Source organism: Sardina pilchardus, chromosome 1, assembly GCF_963854185.1.
Source record: "Sardina pilchardus chromosome 1, fSarPil1.1, whole genome shotgun sequence".
Taxonomy (NCBI): domain Eukaryota; kingdom Metazoa; phylum Chordata; class Actinopteri; order Clupeiformes; family Clupeidae; genus Sardina; species Sardina pilchardus.
In genome coordinates this window covers 51,571,126-51,590,696 of record NC_084994.1, presented here as the reverse complement: position 1 = coordinate 51,590,696, position 19,571 = coordinate 51,571,126, and the positions used below count along the sequence as shown (strand labels likewise).

The 19,571-nt window shown below is 40.3% G+C and overlaps 1 long non-coding RNA gene across 1 annotated transcript; it reads left to right on the top strand.

Annotated features, from left to right (window-relative positions):
* The first annotated feature begins 6,165 nt into the window (after nucleotides 1-6,165).
* On the top strand, nucleotides 6,166-8,083 carry LOC134095667 (uncharacterized). The gene is made up of 3 exons (XR_009940590.1): nucleotides 6,166-6,398; nucleotides 7,031-7,274; nucleotides 7,784-8,083. It is a non-coding gene; the product is annotated as an uncharacterized LOC134095667 (long non-coding RNA).
* The last annotated feature ends 11,488 nt before the right edge of the window (nucleotides 8,084-19,571 follow it).

Genomic DNA, 19,571 nt, shown 5'->3' with positions numbered 1-19,571 from the left:
ATATGGGAACCATGGAATGGGGATTCAGGTAGAGAAAACCTCCCAGTTAGTCCCCCCTTGTGGTAACACTTTACTTGGCGGGTTCGTTCATAACACATTCATAATAGCTGTCATGAACTGCACATGAAGCATTCATGACTGTTTCATGAAACATGACTCAACATTCATACCAACCCTTTCATGAATGTGGAAGACAAAACGTCAAAAACTTGTCAAAATAAAAGTCCAACTATCGCAAAGCAGCATTGCTGTCTTTTTTGTTTTAGCTAACCTGATCATGTCACATCTTAGTCAACGGGGAAGTCCAGTGCAGGAGAATTTATTTTTTTGTTTGTCTGTTTGTTTATTTTATGATAGTAACCTCTGCAGAATGCATTGTCTACACCAATGACTGTATATAGATATATAAAACAGGAATGTCCAACCATTCAGAGGTCCACAGATGGTCAGTTCACTTCCCAGTATGATGAATACTTCACAACTCGTAGAGTAAAGTGACATTTGAAGTAGACTTCATAAAATATTCATGAGATGTATACGAATGCTGGTGAGGATTCATAATACCCTGTATATTGCTAGAAATAGTGCTTATCAGTCGGCGTATTTTGTTTTAGCTTTTTTGCTGTTTTTAAGCAACTTGGAGGCTATGTTTTTAGAGGCTTTTGCATCTGAATTCTTCATACATATGAAGTCCTCTCCAAATAACATTGCATATGTCATACAAGGGAGTCATGTCTGCCTGTTGTCGCCAGCAGTAGATTAGTCTGGGTGTTCCTGTGCCAGTTGCTGAGTTCAAGCCACAGTTGTAGACAGACATGGGCAGTATTTCAATTATATGTATTTTAAATACGTATTTAATTACTTTGTGTATTTAGTCATTTGTATTTTGCAGGATTGGAAAAAATCAAATGTACTTCGTAACAAAATACTTTGAGGGGTTGTATTTAGATTATTTAAAATACTTAAATACTTAACAAAAATCTCATCATTTCCCCCCTCAAATTAGCCAAAAATTCATCACACAGTTAAATATAGCCTCTTACCTAACCATGACAATATGCTATGCTTATCATAGTCTGGGAGCCAAAGGTCAGAATCTTTAGGACATGAACCCCATTACATGAGGATTTATGTAAGGTATCAACCAAGGTGTCCTGATCTGCAGAAATAATGGAGGAGACTGAGGCAAAAACCTCCCCAATGCAAAACAGTCTCGAGTTTTCACCTCCCAGTTAATTAATTCTGTATATTGAGACACCTTACAGGATGTTACTTTATTTGTCCCCCGTGTTGCCAGTCATGTATGAAGGCAAAAGGCATGCATTTATCACAAAAAGGGAAATGCATTTCAATTTAAAAAGGCTAACCTGTTCAATCTGTTATACTACTTTCATTGAATACGGAAAATTATGGTGGGTAGTTTGCTTCATCAGAGTTGATTCCACTGTTGCAAAGCCTGCTTGTTGTCAGTTCAATTATCGTTTATATTGATATAGGATGCTGATTACATTTTTTTACTAGATCTACTTCATGGGTAACCTGGCTCCGCCTTCCTACGTACTTCCGTTCAGTTTTCATTTCACTCCACTACGTAGTCTGGGTCTGCGGTATATTCACAGGTTTTCTCAAGACCAAAATGTGCAGGTCCAATCAGCGAACAGAGGGAGCTGAGAACGATGATGTTGAGGTCGCTAGTTTGAGCATGTCACCTCACGATCAAACGTTTATCGATTGGTTATGGCAGATCTGAGAGGCTCTGGGCAGAGTATCCACATTCAAGGACATTCATGCTTGGCAATGGAAAGTGTCCAGACTCTCTGTATATTATGAATGTACGAGAGTATGGTAGGACCAGGCTACTTCAGCCCAAAGTAAAGAATTTAGGCCTCTGTCCGCCAATAAAAAACTAGTATTTCTTGTAGTTGTTTTTAGAAGTTGGTATACCATGATTATTGTGGGGGTATTTTTGTATTTTCTAATTACTAATTACTTGTATTTTAATTAAATACATTTTTCACATCCGTATTTTGTATTTTATTTTGTTACATTTTCTACGCCAGTATTTGTATTTTGTAACAAAATAGTTTTTGATGTATTTGTGCCCACCTCTGACTGTACCAACTCTACATTATCACCAGTGATCACAGACAGAGTAATACTTGCTGAGGAATATTACTTTAATGGTATGAGCTCTAAGGGAGACATTTGTGTATTTATGCTTTGCGGGAAAGGGAAAAGGAGATCTTTCATCATTTAAACTCACTGTTGACTGGGGGTGCGGATGTTTGTCTGACATAAACCATCATGGTCACCTAATGATGCAGTACTTTTGTGTGTTTATGTGTTTATGCTGAGTGTCTGTGATTGTGTGGGGGTCTTAAGTGGTTTCATGCTGTGCAGTGCCCTTGCTTACTTCAACAGAGATCACACTGACTTGCTGTGCTGCCAGCCTTTTCAGAATTAAGACAGGAAGAAGTTAAACAGGATCCAGTGCATGCAAACCTGGTCAAGCTCTATTGCTTAGGAGTTTATAGTCGTTTATAATCCAGTGAGAAACTCATTCCGAGGGATTGATCAGTCTCCTCCCTGGAGAAGAGAGCATTAAACCATTTCTGAAATGAATAAGTCCCTTAATTCTTAGCTTCTGTCATCATGATGCATTGATTAACGTTTGCATAAATATTCACTCAGAATCCATTGAAATATTCACTCCAAAGCCACTGAATATTCTCCATACAAAATCTAATTCTTCATAAGTCCACTGGGGTCCTGCCCTATCTCTTTAATTTCTGCTGCAAATAATGAAAGCAGCAAAGCAGAGAGACGTTTCTAATACTAGACATGAATTGGCACCATCACAACCTCTTATATATTTGAGCTGCCTATACGGCTGCCTTTTGGAAAGCAGAATGTGATCAGAAGCTGAGAATGAACAGATACAAGACAATTGAAATTAGATATAGTTACCTCGAGTAATTCAATATGAATATTATTCTCTTCACTGTCTGTATTCAGTTCAGTAAAGTAACATGTTTATGTTCTCAGCAATGCCCATGGCTCATTTGGGGTTTTGGGGTTGCGTGCCTTGCAGACCAGAACATTGACCACTCAATAGGTCAATAGGTTGACTGGCATTATCAACAGAAGATAAGCTATATGTGGCAGCTTATGCATGAATGTTTTGTCACATCTATTAAAATGTATGACAGTCATTGCCATTTCTGCCAATACATATCTAAAGTGAACTGTCTAGACTAAGGCTTTATGCACAGATGGAAAGACAGATGACAAGATTTGTATCTAGTCATGTCTTTGACATTCTCATCAATAACTCAATGTTTAAAAAATCATTTAAAAAAATAAGAATATTTCATTGAAAACATTCAGCCCAGTCTGACACTCACTCACAACATGTTGAACTTAGTAACATATTTAGCAGTTTAAAGTGCACTTTAACTGCTTTACCATATTATTACATAAAAAATCCTGTAATTCATCGACTGAAAGTTGTTTTATAGGCCAGCGCATACAAAAATTCATCCTCGAACATGCTAAACTGAGGTCCTGACTCACTGATTGATGTCATACAAGATCCCATAGCACTCATAGCAAAGAGTAATAGGCTACCCAATGTTCTGGCTTCAATCTCAATGTGGCTTACTCCATTTGGCCACCTAATGATCCCCCTTGTGTAATTTATTGATTTCTCTATCATTCCCACACCCTACAAGTGAGGCTCCCTCCCTCACTCTAAAGCCCTTTGGGTGCATAAACCAAATGGAATATAAATACACTCTGTTGTTGTTGCTGCTGCTACTGCCGTTGTTGTTGAAATACCATTACAGGGCTCTTGGTGAAATGAAAATAATTTTCAATTGATGTTGAGACCATGTGAATTGTAGACTAGCCCAGTAGCAGAATGTGGCACAGAAATATGGATGCAATACTACTAAAATACCTTTGTGTATCATTGGTTGTCTCCCAAGATTAATTTCATTGTTTGAGTTTATTGTTGTTTGAGCCTTTCAAAATAATGCCTTTTCACTGTTTCTCCATGCACTGTGCCACAAGCATAGCATCAATTTAATTACATATTAGTTTGCATGCGAATCGATCTTTATATTACCCATGTCTTCTGACAGTTTTTCATAACACATCATTTCTCATCTATTCTTCTGGACAAAATAAAGTGGAATCTATTTGTACAGTATTTAAGCAATGCACCCAGATGACAAAACCTTAATATAAATGTCAAAACCCATCTTACAGTTGTTGTGTAGCAGCTGGATTACAGACACACATAAGCCACAAATGTCTGAAAATGTGACACCAGTTAGAATACATGACAAAGAGACTGGAGTTAGGCTAACTATTTCAGAATGTATTAGTTTGGCTGAAATTTGGAGATGTTAACGGGTGCATTCAAAGTTATAACACTGGTAAATAAAAACAAGGACTATGTTTCTTCAAATATCACACTTTTGTAACAATCAGTGAAGGCATTATGAAAGTAGTCATCTCAAGGTGATGACGATGATGATGAAGTATTCATATATTCAGTTTCAGTTTGTACAGTTGTGTAAACTCAGGACACAAACATAAAATGAAACATGACACAGAAAAGTGAAAAAAGAGTAATTCAAATAATGTCCTAGCTTTTGTATGGATGCCATTGCTCTGGATCAAGATCTTCAAAAATTCATGATAACATGCCTTTCACTGACAGTTTAATTGTTGTTCTTTACCACATGTTCAATAATTGATGCGGCCAAATGTTCCTAATTTCAATAATTGAAATCATTTCAGTTATTTCACTGAATATGAACGAACCACACAACTCATTTCAAATTTTGACAGAAGGCCAACCAGCTGGCATTGGTGAATGGCTCCCGCTATAGAATTTCTTGGCTAAGGAATTCCTTATCATTATGATATCATTAAGAGAGTCCCATTATGACTACAACATTGGTGATATAATGGTTAGCACTGCTTCAACTTCAAAGTTGGTAACCTGTCTGATTCCCGTTCTATGCTCAGAAATGGTCATAGAGCATAGCATAGACGGCTGCTGGGCTGTAATAGCGTACAGCGATACTGGGCCCTGTGAGACGTGTCCTAGAAGGAGCAATAGTTACCGGATCTCCTCTTTCCAAACAGTGTCCCAGTGCCTTTGTGTTGACTCAATGGTTCTTTCGACCTTCTCCACCAACAAACACCCCAATGTTATAATGGCATCAAAAACATGGCAACAAGTCTTTTGGCAACAATAGAAAAAAATCTGTGATAATATTTGTTGTGTTGTTAATGTTCCGCGTGCCTCTAGGTGGCGCTCATACATACTGTGTACTAGTGCCCTATATGTGGAGAGTACCGCCAACTGTGTTTGGAATGTTCAGAGCAGTTCTGCCAAGGATTGGTTCAGAGGTGGTCACGTGTTTTATGGACGCCATTTTTACTACCAAAAGCACTTTTGACTAGAATGCTTTCTAATGCTTTCAGATGGCATCGTTTGAGTATCGTTGGCATTAAAGGAATATTTCGGTATTTTACACTTAAAGCCCGTTTTCTGCATTGCCTAGCATGAACACGAGTGTTTGACACCGAAATATCGACGATTGAGCCTGTTTGTGCATTTCGGCACCTTTAGAATGTTCTCTGTATGGCGTTAACATTGCTCCCTATGTGCATAAACTATTCTGTCCTTAAAACACCCCTAAACGTTCGTTTTTAAAAATGTGCAGCTCACCGAGTGGTTACTGGTCTTCAATGATCTTCTATAGCAAGTTTCGCAGTGAAATTCAAATTCTATTAAGCAAACACGGTTGTGAGTTATCTGAAAAATTACTTCCGGGATTTCGAAAATCCCTGATAAACTATGACTGAAGCTACATTTCGCTGTCAAACTTGCTATAGAAGATCGTTGAAGACCAGTAACCACTCGGTGAGCTGCACATTTTAAAAAACGAACGTTTAGGGGTGTTTTAAGGACAGAATAGTTTATGCACATAGGGAGCAATGTTAAGGCCATACAGAGAACATTCTAAAGGTGCCGAAATGCACACACAGGCTCAATCGTCGAGATGTCGGTGTCAAACACTCGTTTTCATGCTAGGCAATACAGAAAACGGGCTTAAAGTGTAAAATACCGAAATATTCCTTTAAGTCTTAATATCTTCACCATACAGCGACCCATTTTCTCACTGGAAACTTTTCTGATAACGTTAACATTATAACGTTTACGTCATAAGCATTTTTAGTGATAAGACTTGTTAAGACATTTGCAGCACGGATTTTGTTTCTAACTACCCGGAGAGATGCCACTTCTGGAGGAGCAGCGAATACATCATACATCGTTCGTCTTAACCTTGTCTAAAAGGAAAACGGTTGGAACAACTCTGGTAAATAAGGTTTTTCATCTCATACTGTTATCATTTATGGTCTTAATTTCCTTGCATTTTTGCGTTTTTGAAGCACTAAAGTGGCTATTAAGACAAGCAGCCAGTACGTATTGTGTCGTGTGTGTTAATAGTGCTACAGCTGCTTAGCAGGTAACATAGCGATCTGTAATCATTGATAAACTTGTTAGTTTTGCATTTTCTTTCTTGTCGAGCAAAATAAGACAACGTCTTGTTTGCCTATTTTAAGAATGTCCTCCTGCTTGACTGAAATAGCTGGTCGGATAATTGCAGTTTGCAAGTTAGCTAGTCTTTCTATCAACGTTGTTAGAAACTTTACCAGTAGCCTAGGCACAGTATTGTCCAAATAAATCTGTTGAAATACACAGCATAGTTTGAAGATATGGTTTGCTAGCTATCTGTCAAACTTGGTAGGTGGTGTGCTAATCACGAATTATTAAGTGGTGTCAATACAGACTTCAGCTCTACACTGGTTGTGTAGGCTATACTTCAATCTGTCAGCCCTCTAGTGAGTGTGCCATGCTTTATTGAATCATGGTTTAAGGTGATGAATTATGTCTGTATTATATCATAGTAAATAATATGCTCCCTCTTTGTCTTTTTCATTATTTTAGATGAAGGTAGAGAAGAGTCAGTGGCTGGTGAAGTAAGAGGGATACAGCTGTCTGCTGATTCAAGGTCCCTGCCCCGTCGCCTCAACATCCTCAAGATCCTGTAGGCTACTGCTGCTGCTCCTTGCTTCAGCACCTTTCCCCTGATGCCTGACACCCCTCATCACCAAATCAGCCCAGTCAACATGGACCCAACATGGACCCAAGTCTCCACCACAGTGTGCACAATACACTATACACAGACAGGGTATGTGATCGGTGTCAATATTGCATTCAGACAAATTGAAATTCCTTCCAAAGAACAAGTGCTTTCCTCAGCTGGATCAATTTAAGTCAAGATAAACAACAGCTTCCTTTCTTCATCGTGTTCTACCATTAACATTATTATGTTTATATTTTTGGTTAATTAAGGCACTTAGTTGCAGTTTCTCAGGTACACTTTGCTATGATGTCATTAGTAAAATTATTAGGAGGATGTAGCGTGTGTGGTGTTATGGTACTGCCTTGTATTATCCAAGTCTGAGGCTGAGAGAGGAGATTCACGGTCTGCTCCCTTTGTGTCCCATGTTTTGTGGGTGTGTGTGAGAGAGTGCGCGACAGATAACGAGTGTGGTGTAGAAGCATACACATTTAATGACAACCTGTGCACATTTCAGATTTTTTAGAAGAGCAGTCCTTACTACAGTGGTAGAAATAGTGGTATTTTTATGTACATCTACCCATTTAATGACAAGAGTTTCATTATTTTACATGCAGGACGAGAACAAAGGTACAATTGGTCTGAGGGGAGGACACCGCAGACAGCTGATCAACTCCATGTCATCTAATCAGGCCATGTAAAGGACCATGAAGGGATGGACTTGGTGGAGGACAACAATGTGACACCCGAAAAGAGTACATGGAGATCTCTCATCCTCATCCCTCATGCTTATATTGCATTTCATATAGGCCTAGATTCTGATGGTCTTGTAAATGTTTGTTACACAAGTCAGAAATTGTTGTCTTTGATTATTTAATTTGATTATAATAAATGGAAATATATTTTATTGAAAAATATTTTTGAAAACCTAGCAAGTTTGTGTGTTTTAGTATCAGAATGAGCTTGTATTGACCAAGTATATCTACAAGGAATTTGACTGGCATTAGCTGTTGGAACAATTAGACATACAGTAGTATGCAGTCAGAAGATGCATACTATAGAGCACCACAATATACATACCTACCAATAGATTGAGTGATGGCAGTGGGAAAAATGTGATTATTGTCTGGCAGGTTTTGTGCATAAGGGTAAGTTATTATTTAACGGAAAAGTTTGAGGTCAAACTAATGGTGACCTCCATGTAGCTTTTGTAATAATAATAACTTTATATAATAGCCTAACTTTATGATAATAATATATTTTTTAAATAACATGTGTTCAATTAAAACTATTTTCTTTTACTGTCCCAGAGTCTATTGAAACAACATACTTATTGATAAAAAAGAAAATAAATAGCATATTTTAGTCTTGCCTCATGCACGGTCGAAATACATTGTATGCCTGAATCTGGAGGTCAGACGTCAAATCTAACAGTGATTCAAAGAGTTGCTGCAACATGTAGGGATTGCTGGCTTAAGTAAGGTAAGATGTTATTCATTGTGCCCTAAACAGGCTTATTTCACCAAAATGAAGCTTTCAGCTTTCTCTTACTGCTTTATTTCAAGTTGTTTCCTCAGACTAATATTTAACTGCTGTAAGAAATTGGATAACGAAGTTCGCCTCGTAGGCGTTTTCAGAGCTAGCTGGCTCCAACTAGGCAACGTTTATCACTATTTATCTGGTCTTTGCTATTTTTTTCAAAATGTATAATGCAGCGTATTTGCAACAGCATTTACATCTTAATGAATAGTGATGCATATTATAACATTTATAGGCTTGTTTATGACGATGTTAAGCTATTTGTTTCAACATGTCATATTCGCCCTATTGACCATCATTGAGACGAACGTACGTGACGTCACTTCTGGTCGTAAAGATGGCGCCCATGATTTGAGTTGGCGATACTCTCCACATATAGGGCACTACTGTGTACATGAGTGTACTGTTTATGTTACAAGTTGTGTGTAGGAGAAGTAGAGAAGAAAAAAAGATAAATGGAGAATGGATTATACACTTGCTACTGCGTGCTTATTACTTAGTTAAAGTCACAGTTTATTTAGCTTTGCATTGCATACTCAACATAACAATTGGCGACGAGTTTTCAACCCACTACGAGGATGGCTGCGTTTGCACCTTTTTCAACACCGTTTTTGCAATCTCCTGGAGAACCTGCGATGCCTTTCAAAACGCGGAGGAGGATGTTCGATAACTACATGCTAGTGGTCGCAACCGGTAATGGATGGTCAAATGCTCGTAAGCGTGCACTTCTGCTTCACTGTCTAGGGACTGAAGGACAGAGACTATTCTATACCTTTCCAGACACAGGTACTACTTTTGATGCTGCTGTTGAAGCGCTAGAAACATACTTTACACCGCGTAGGAATGTAGTGGCCGAACGCCATGCCTTCAGAAAGCGTGTTCAGGCGCCAAGTGAATCAGTGCTACAGTATGTTGCTGCTCTGCGAGACCTAGCGACAACGTGCGAGTTTGGAGTGAACTTGAATGAAATGTTGCGTGACCAATTGGTGGAACACATCAGTAGCCCTCGTATACGTGAAAAACTACTTCTAGAATCAGACTTGACATTACAGAAAGCCATTAACCTCGCTACACAGATAGAAACTGTTAGTGAACAAGCAAAGCGTATGGCCAGTGATAACTCCTCCTGTGCACCTGTGCAAGCCGTGTCTGCTGCAACAGCTTCCTATCGTCGTGAACTTCGCTCCTCTGCAAAACTACCGTCTGCTGCTGCTCCTCGTTCTGCCTCCGGCCGAGTCTGCTACCGCTGCGGTTCAGACCTAGCCTGGCACGCACTCCCAGTGACGTAACACCTTCGGCGTTGCTGTCGCTGGTCTGGTCAACTGCTAATCGGGAAGGATTTCTGAATTCCCCAAATCTCCGGAACTGCCCCTTTTGGTCGAGAACCAATCAACTTTGAGCAGCTCCAATGGCTCTGGGTAGAGGCGTGTTCAAGGCAGAGGAAAGAGTGTTGTTATTGGTTTAAACTCGGCAAACCGTTTTCTGACATCGACCAGTAGCAAATCGAGGCACTTAAAGAGACCCTATGCAACTTTCTGCAGAAGACGATTGCTCTTTGTTTACATCTGGAAGTCTGAGACGAAGAACCACGCTTGCAATTTATATATTTAAATATAGCCTATACAAATATACACGCTAAAGCTGTCGGGGAAGCTCTGCAGAGAAAATGCAAGCATAAAACGAGCGAAAACGAACAACGAAACCGAAACCAGAGGTGAAATCGCCAATCCTGCATAGTTCCTCTTTAAAGGAGGCGGGTCAACCAGCGCTTGGAGAAACCGTGTTAGAACAGACTCTTGGTCAGACTAAAGTCTCGCAGAGCCTTTTAAGTCGATGGCAATCAGGCTAGTTCAGACCGACATTTAGCCAACGATGCATCCTGTGTAGGAACTGTAATAAAATAGGACATTTTGCCAGAGTCTGCCGTTCTGCTCCAACACGTTCTGTGCACGAAATTGACATGCCAGAAGTCCAGATCCTGTACTTGCATGACCACACTGCTTCTGATAAAATTCAATGCACTGTCAATGTTGCTACAGCAACTACTACTCCAGTCCCTGTTGAGCTGACAGTGGATTCTGGCTCCTCTGTGTCAATCATACCGACACACCTGTATAACAAGCACTTCAGACATGAAAATTTGCTGCCTCCTACAGTTAAATTAGTGACCTACTCCCGAGCTCCAATTCCAGTGATTGGCTGCTTACCTGTTGCTGTGTCCTGGAATGATGCTCAATGTCAGACTTCTCTGTTCATAGTCGACTCTGGTACTGCCCTCCTTGGAATGGATTTGATTAATGGCCTGAACTTGTGCTTTAAGGGTTCTGCTGTACAACCTCCTGCTGCATCGATCTCTGCTCCTGTCATGACTACTGCTCCTCTGCCCACGACCACTCTTGGCTGCGCTAAGAACTTTATACACAAGGTGAAAGTGTCTCAGACTGTCATGCCTGTACGTCAGAAATTACGCCGTTTGCCCCTGTCTGTGCGGAACGCTGTGAGTGCTGAAATCCAGAGTCTCCTCCAGACTGGTGTGATAGAGAAGATAGATGCTTCACCCTGGGTCTCCCCTATTGTCGTTGTGCAGAAGAAGTCAGGCAAAATTAGAATGTGTGTGGATCTGCGTGAGCCCAACAAGGCTGTAGTTGTTGACTCCTTCCCTCTCCCACACATCGATGAGATGCTGGGCCTGCTGCACGGGGCCACAGTATTCTCCACCGTTGACCTAGAGAGTGCTTACTATCAGTTACCCTTACATGAGGAAAGCCGTGACCTGACTGCCTTCATTACACACAAAGGACTGTTTAGATTCTGCCGTGTTCCCTACGGTCTAGCCTCTGCGCCGTCAGCCTTCCAGAAAATGCTAGCCACCATTCTAAAAGGCCTGCCAAATGTTGCCAACTACTTAGATGATGTGATTTTATGGGGTCACACACAAGCCAGTCATGACGATACACTGAAAGCTGTACTGCATCGCTTGAGAGATGCAGGGCTACAACTGAATACATCAAAGTGCAACTTCAACAGATCCAGTCTGCGTTTCCTGGGCCATACAGTGACTGCAGATGGCATTCAGCCAGATGAGGACCACATCACTGCTGTACTACATGCTCCATCTCCTACTGATGCAGGCCAGCTCCGGTCATTTCTTGGACTGTTATCGTGGTACAATAAGTTCATCCCCAGCTTCGCTACTGTTGTCGAGCCTCTACGTAACTGCATCCGCCAAGACATCGAGTTCAGCTGGTCAGAAGATGCACAGCGCAGTTTTGATACTGTGAAACAGCTTCTAGTACAGAGTCCAGCTCTAGCGTTGTTCAACCCTGAGCTCCCTACAATTGTGTCCACTGACGCCTCTGCCTATGGCCTTGGCGCGGTTCTCGCCCAGATCCAGCCCGATCACACTGAGCGCACAGTTGCTTTTGCCTCCAGAACTTTGACTCCTGCTGAACGCAAATACTCAACAGTAGAGAAAGAGGCCCTGGGATGCGTGTGGGCTGTGGAGAAATGGCGAACGTACTTGTGGGGCCGGAGATTCACTTTACGTACCAACCACCAGGCTTTGACTACTCTCCTGACCACCAAAGGAGCTGACCGTGCTGGTATGCGTATTGCACGCTGGGCAGCGCGCTTGCTGTGCTTTTCATATGATGTTGCATACTTACCTGGAAAACATAACACTACTGCTGACTGTCTCTCCCGCCTTCCTCTGCCTGCTGCTGCTGGCGAACCAGAAGTTGAGCCTGAGTTTGTGGCCATGCTGTCCGTTAATCTCCTGTCTGCTGTCTCCCCTGATGAGTTTGCTGCTGCATCTGCTTCCTGTCCAGAGCTCTGTGCATTGCGTGCACAGATTGCAGAGAATTGGCCTCCCTCTCCAGCTGCTGTGAGTCCAGTCACACGTCCCTACTACAAGCTTCGCGATGAACTGTCAGCCCAAAGTGACCTCATGTTCCGAGGCCTACGGCTCATCCCTCCTGTCACCCTGCGTCACACCCTTGTTGACCTGGCTCACGAAGGACATCAGGGCATCCTGAGGACTAAACAGCGCCTCCGTGACATCTACTGGTGGCCAGGTATGGATGACCTTGTGAACACACAGATTAAGAACTGCTACATATGCCAGTCCATGGATAAGTCTGCTGCTCCCACTGCTGCACCTCTGCAACCAGTACAGTTTCCTGCAGAGCCTTGGGAGAAGCTAGGAGTAGATGTTGTGGGTCCATTCGAGAATGCCTCTCCTGACTGCCGTTTTGCACTCACACTGATTGACTACCACTCTAAGTGGCCCGAAGTTGCTTTCACATGTTCTGCTACCACAGCCAATATCATTACTTTTCTCACTTCAGTATTCAGCAGGTTGGGTAACCCCAGAACCATTGTATCAGACAATGGGCCCCAATTCTTGTCAACAGAGTTTGCAGCATTCTTGAAGGACCGTGACATTACACACATACACACTGCTGTCTACCATCCTGCGGCAAATGGAGCGATTGAACGCTTCCACCGTGTCCTGCGATCGTCCATACAGTCTGCTATCCTGCAAAAGAAGCCTTGGAAGGCTACAGTGACAGATTCCTTGCAAGTGTACCGTGCCACTGCACGCGCTACTGTTTTCAAAGAAGGGGACAGAGTGCGTGTCCGACAGCCTTTCCATGTTCCAAAGGCACATCCACGCTACACCAAACCAGTGGCCATAAGAAAGCAAGTTGGTCCAAGCACTTACCTCCTGGCAGATGGAAAGAAATGGCATGCATCACGTCTTGCTAGATATTATGCCCCGGCGTCACTTACACCAGATACTCTGAGCGCGGCCTCTGAGCCTGACCTCCCGGATGCCGTACACTCTCATACCACCCCTGCCCGCATCAGACAGCCTCCTAGTTGGCTTGAGGATTTTGTTACTTAAGCATACATGCATACACACATCAATCATAACTTGTTAAAAGTTCCCAAGGGTATCGATGTTACATTTACATACTGATAGTTTGATTAATACTCATCTTTTGCTGTTGTTCTAATACTATTCGTAGTGTTGTGAGATTGAATGGTCTCTTCCTGTTTTAAATTCTACCAGTCTCTTTAGGAAATGATTTAATTCCATGACAGATTTCCAATTACTGTTAGCAATGTTATAATGACTGTGTTCTTAAAATGTTACTTGATTATATGCATACAGAAGGTTAAAGGTATGCATAATTTTTGATAACTGCTATTGGTAACATGCTTTGAGGTTCCCCTATTGTAATGCAAGTCCTTTGAGGTTCCCCTATTGTAATGCAAGTCCTATTCTTAAGTAAGGGGGGAATGTTGTGTTGTTAATGTTCCGCGTGCCTCTAGGTGGCGCTCATACATACTGTGTACATGAGTGTACTGTTTATGTTACAAGTTGTGTGTAGGAGAAGTAGAGAAGAAAAAAAGATAAATGGAGAATGGATTATACACTTGCTACTGCGTGCTTATTACTTAGTTAAAGTCACAGTTTATTTAGCTTTGCATTGCATACATACTCAACATAACAATATTGATGGGTACAGAATCCAATTCTGTTCTATTCTGTATAGAGCATCTCAATAAGTCTGCTATTTTCTCCGGTCACCATGGTTATGATTTTATTCACTTAGAAAACATTGAAGTGTGTTTATCCAAAACCATACAATTCCTGCTCCAGCTCCACTGAAAAGTATTTTTTTTATATTTAAATGGTACTATTCTCATATTCAATGTTGCACATTCAGAGCTTTTTTTTAATTTGAGAAAATGTGCAACAGGCCACTGAAATAGGCACTGAATAGTCACCACATTGTCTTTGAATAATATATGATAGGAAGTCACATGAATTATTCATATGAAGAGACAAGGGGGTCCTACTCATCAGTATGTGGCACTGGGATATGTTGTGCTCTTATCTGCTGAATCAGAACTGATAGGCCCACCAGCCAGCCATCTTACATCAACCCATCTCCTATCACTTCCCGTTTATGGAATATAATGTGTCTAAGAAGCATAGTTTGTAGGGGTGTGTGGGGGTAAAAGGTATTAGTGATTCAGATTCAAATTCACTTAAAATCAGTGAATTTCATATCAACATACGTTGCATACATACATACATACATACATACATACATGTTTTCTTATATTCAAGTGTCATGCATTTATGTGTAAGCCTGAAATTCTTTCTGTCTTCCTCTTTCTGTGTCTGTTTCCATATTTGATGTTTTTATGAGAAAACCCTCCTCACCCCTCCCTATTCAAGGGTCGACAAAAGGTCAGCCATATTTTCCAAATCATAATTGACATTGTAATGAGGAGCATATAATGTAACAGTCCATTAATCTCTGAGATCAGTTACACCATAAGACTGTTCATGCAGTCATTCTACATTGAACTTTGCCCTGTGAGACTTTTTTAGCCATTAATAATGGGCAAAATTGTCCCCTCATCAGAACTTAAAATTGAACAAAAGAACATGAACAGATCACAAGGCATCAGGGACTACAGAGAAAATTATTCCAGATTTTAGAATATTGCAGGTCAGAGGACCATGGAAATGTTTGGGATTATCATGCCTGCCAAGAATACAGAAGGCAGCAGAGCAGCAGAGCAGAGGATCTTCTATTTCTCCTATGTGAACTAACTCCCAGTGCAAGTGTCAGAAATCAGATGCGTATCAAAAAGTTGGTTGGTGTCCGGGAGTTTCTACCCTGAATATGAAAGTCTGGTTGCTAAACACAGCATTTTAATGTGGTTTGCCCGCGCCCCTCTTCTGTGTGGCTCATGTGACATGTACTGTAGGCCTAGTACATATCTACTCTCACTTCATTGCTGTGCTGTGACACTACCCACATGGAGACATACAGTATCTCATGTTATCAATCAAGAAAACATTTCAGAAATCATGTTTTGTGCAAATGGGTTAGCTCTTAGCACACAGCTTTAGGTAAACATAGATGCAGATCATCTCACTAATTAATGTATTTTTGCAAGGCATTCACTCCAGCAAGACAAGTGCATTTTGTTTAAAGCTGTTATGGCAATAGGCTATAGGATAATATCCATAATATCCACAATGGCTACCGCTGTTAAGCTAAGCTACAATACATTGCATAACAGACAACAGCCTAATTTAAATAAATTGTGTTGTATAGCCAACCAGCTTAACTAATATCAATTTAAAGACCAGTATTATGCTATGCAGTTTCTATGCTGTTTAATGCCATGGATACTCCAAGCCATTTGTTGTTTCTGTGTAGACAGGACCTTAGCTACACTTGACACCCAACTGCGTGCCTCTTCCTCCAGACTCTTGGGCACTCTTGGGCTCTTGATTGAACCCTGATATCTAAATTTGTTTTTATGTGAAAAGAGGAGTTGAGCAACGGTTCAGTTCTGTCTCTCCTAAACCCAGGTTAGACGCTCTAACCTTGTCTGATTCAGGCAATGTGCCTGGACACGTCTGTGTGTGGTGGCTTGATGCAGACTCCAGCCTCATTACACTCCTTAGGAAATTGCATTCCTTTTTCTACCACATTTAATATGATTTGGTACAACACCCTGCTGGTGGTGTTCTAACACCCCAACATCATCCTCCAAGCAACGCTGCCACTGTCGACTAAAAAGCACCTAATCCCATCCCTAACCCTAACCCATGCCTAACCCTTGCGCCTTCCAGGTACAGTATCGTTGCCTTGAAGGCAACATTTGAAGCGGCCCACCTATGTCTGAAAGCGGCTATATTCTGATATATTATTCAAGATGAGTAGTTGAATACTTTGGATTATATTGGCATTATGTTATACAGTATATTATTAGCTGTGTATGAAACAGTTATTCAGCACATATTTTTCATAAGATATGAAAAAAAGACTATTATCATTATTATTATGAGATTGTAAGACCTGTAGATAATGTCAATAACCACCCACAACCCTGTTTTACAGGAAGAATAGATTGATATGTAGGCCTATGTGCTATGATATGACATCACTGTGTAAAATAATCCAAACAGCGATATTTAATCTGCAAATAAGATAAATCGCTACCAAAACATTGCCCAAGCAAACTATGCTCAGTTTTTTTTTTTTTTTACTTAATACTTATACTACACAAGGGATTGCCTTTTCGTATAACAATCTGTCATGAAACCAGAACCTATTCTATAATTGGGCTAAAATGCTGGATGCATTTTTGCCAGATTTGTCCTGGCCAAGATAGGGGAAAAGCTGACACTTGCCATTTTCAATTAATGTGAAGAGGAATTCATCAAAACCTCAATTGCCCTCTAAGAGTTTTATCACAGATGTGACAGGCAATACAGATGAAAAAAGCAATTAATGAATGTATGACTTTAAACAGATCCATATCACATGGAGCAGTTGTTGCTTTGATGCAATCTGTAAAGAACAATTTACCTGTGAAATCGAGATTGAATGAGCCATATCAATTTCAGGGGGAGAATCAAATAGATTGCAGGTCAATCATTCTAATTGTGAGCTAAAACTAACTTCATTATCTTCATTATTTTCATCACTCACTGTACAAATGTCACTACAGTTTTTCTTTCATGCTAAGATCTGTGGTTGAATTTTGCACTCATTTGCTGCCCACACAATTCCGCTAACATTTGCTTTTATCTTGTACTTTGCCACCCATGATTAAACCTCAGAGAGGAACTAGGGTGTATTCCGTGAAAGACCTAAGCCCCACATCATCCCGTTGTTCACTAAAAGCCAATAATGGAGCCTCCTTTTTTCAAAAAAAAAAAAAAAAGCATCACATTTTGTCAAACATGTTTAATAATTGGACTCATTAGATGATTTTCAAGCCACATTAGTCATACTTCATTCTTCCAAGATGAACAAAATGATTGGCAGCTATTAAACCACAACCATTAATTAAGTCATTGGGGCATATCTATGGTCAGACCACCAGCCTTAGTGCCCTGTGTCAGTGTTATTAGGATCTAATTACATGTGTGTTTGTTTTCCATGTCCAACCTTTATGACAGGAGTCACACATCATTAGCATTCTTTTGTCTAAATGTACAGTTGGGTTTTAACTAGTATCTATTTATAGCTACAGCATTTAATCTGTGAATCATCATCTACTGTAGGATATGATAGATCTGATCAAATAAACTTCCTGATATCCTTTTGTGAAAAGTATCATTACAAACTGATTGCTTGACCTGGGTCACCATGCAGGTATTACATTGTTATCTTTCTTTCAGATTTATTTATTTATTTCATGAATTTGATCGACTCAAACATTATTCTGGAGGCCAAGACACTTTTCGAGATTAATATTTGCTGGATTCCTTGATACACATACAATAGATTTGTAGACAGTGAAAAACACATCAGATTGGGGGAAATATGCTACTTACATTTTCACTAAAGTCTGGGTACAACTCAGTCAGTAACAGTAGGATTATGGATATGGGCTGAAAATCAATCCCTGGCCTCAGGTGATACTGATATTCTTATTCAACCAAAAAAGACAGTAACATTACGTTGTTCTTGAGTGCAGGAAATGTTTTTTGCTTTTTCATATGAACATGGGTCGAGTCTATGAAATGGGGTCAGCAGACTATATCTCTTCCTTTCTTTCATTTGACATTTCTGATCAGTGATCTCTAACCTGTGTTTTGGTGTGAGAGAAAGAGGCTTAAGGATTTGATGAAGGTTAGGGTGGTATATCTCATGCTCATATACTGTACATATATATGAATCATCTCATTTCTCTTTTGCAGGTTTTATTTTTGTCATCACTTTTTGAATATTGACTGAGGTCTCTCAGGGTAATAATATGTAGACTTGGTAGAAAAGGTTGCATCCTTTGAGTAGGGCTGTAGGCCTACGCTTAGCTTTTTCACTAGGAGCATAGGTGCTCCTAAATGAAAACATTTAGGAGCACAGAAAAAAAATTAGGAGCACTATGACATTTCATTGAAAACCTTATTGCCTTAAGCAGGATACAGATCATTCACAGCAGTGGCAATCCTAGTCTCTGCTCAAACCCTCCATACACACAGAAAATGGCTTGTCTGGTTTCTATATCACGGTAATTGTTATAGTCAACAGTTTTATCATGGTTTACCGTTTCACCGGTAATTGCTACATAGTCACCAACTGATAACGAACAGATTGAAAGAAGAATGGATTTGGAGTGACATTTCTTGCGTGTGTGTGAGAGCGCGAAGTTGATGCTGAAAGCGTGAGTGTCTAGCCAGGTGCGTAAGAGTTGTCAACTCTGAAATTTGTATACTGATGCACGAAAATTGTACTAGCCTATACTTTGATCCACTTGGTGTGGATTCATTTTAGGAGCCAAATGCGAATGAAAGGGTTGAAATCAGTACTCGCACGTGTGCGAGTATTTATTATTTTAAACTCGCACTATATTTTTATTCGTTTTTGCGACGACCTGCTCGCAGTGTACAGCCCTGCTTTGAGGACTATGCACTGCATTTAGTGGCTGGATACTGTTATCTTTTATGTACTTCAATGTGTGTATATTATGCTCAGGTCTTTCTCTTTATGATGTGGATACAGCCATAAATGTTATGGAGTAATGTCATTACCTTAAAATATCATTGTCACATCTAGCAAACTAATTTATTAGAATGACAATAGAGACACTGTAATGATGTGAAGAGAATTTTGCAGACAGTATGTTGCTTTGTATTGTATAACCGTGTAAGTGTCTGAATACCGTGATGTTGACAGTGTGGTTATGTGGGTTCCAATTAAAAATGTAAAAATCATTCAGATGGTAGCCTATGTCAAAGCATTGTAAAAATTGTAATTGTGCACCACAATTTATATGGATCATTCCAAAAAAGCTCTCTATTTTATTATTTTACATAGA